The sequence below is a fragment of the Herpailurus yagouaroundi genome, unplaced genomic scaffold, assembly GCF_014898765.1.
Source record: "Herpailurus yagouaroundi ecotype Mexico unplaced genomic scaffold, PumYag 250, whole genome shotgun sequence".
Taxonomy (NCBI): Eukaryota; Metazoa; Chordata; class Mammalia; order Carnivora; family Felidae; genus Herpailurus; species Herpailurus yagouaroundi.
The window spans coordinates 769694-770422 of NW_024412467.1; the positions used below are offsets into that span (position 1 = coordinate 769694).

The 729-nt window shown below is 46.5% G+C and overlaps 1 non-coding gene across 1 annotated transcript; it reads right to left on the bottom strand.

The window, feature by feature from the left end:
- Positions 1-569: 569 nt before the first annotated feature.
- TRNAS-GCU (transfer RNA serine (anticodon GCU)) lies at positions 570-651 on the bottom strand. The gene has a single exon. It is a non-coding gene; the product is annotated as a tRNA-Ser (tRNA).
- Positions 652-729: the final 78 nt, after the last annotated feature.

A 729-nucleotide genomic window follows, 5' to 3' on the forward strand; every position in this document is an offset into this window, starting at 1 on the left:
AAATAATACTGGATTTCCATTGTATTGAGAATCTGGCTTACTCAAGTATGAGCGGTAACACTGTAAAATGAAACAAATTGGTCCATTTGGAAATTGGTCAATTGCCAAAAAAGATTCATAAGGTTCAAGCCTTTGACCAATCAATTCTCCTAATTATGAATGGGCTAAAAACAAGAGCTCTTCAAGGAATATGGCTAAATATCAAGAGAATATATTAGACAGGGTGAAAATGAATAATATCCGCTCTAAAGAATTAAGGTCACAAATGCAGGAATACTCCCTTAAAGAAGAAAGGGGTAAGTGGCAGAATTTACACAGCAAGGGTAAAGACAACCTTCTCCAGGGGAAGGTCAAGAACAGCGGGCAGATTGCTTTCTTTTCAAGCTTATTTATTTAAGTAATCTCTACACCAACGTGGGGCTTGAACCCACGATCCCAAGGCCTGCAGCCCCCTGCTCTGCCACTGAGCCAACCAGGCACTCCTCGGACTGGCACCTGAAGGGAGCTGGCCCCAAGCTGGAAACGCCAGAAGGAGACACAAAAATAATTGTAAATCAAAAGCACGCAACCGACGAAGGTGGGACTTGAACCCACGCGTGCAGAGCACAATGGATTAGCAGTCCATCGCCTTAACCACTCGGCCACTTCGTCCCCACGCGCTGCCGTCTGGGGTGCTTTACCGCAGAGTTGACACTCGGGCGCTTCCCGGCTGTCCTGGACGCAGGGGAT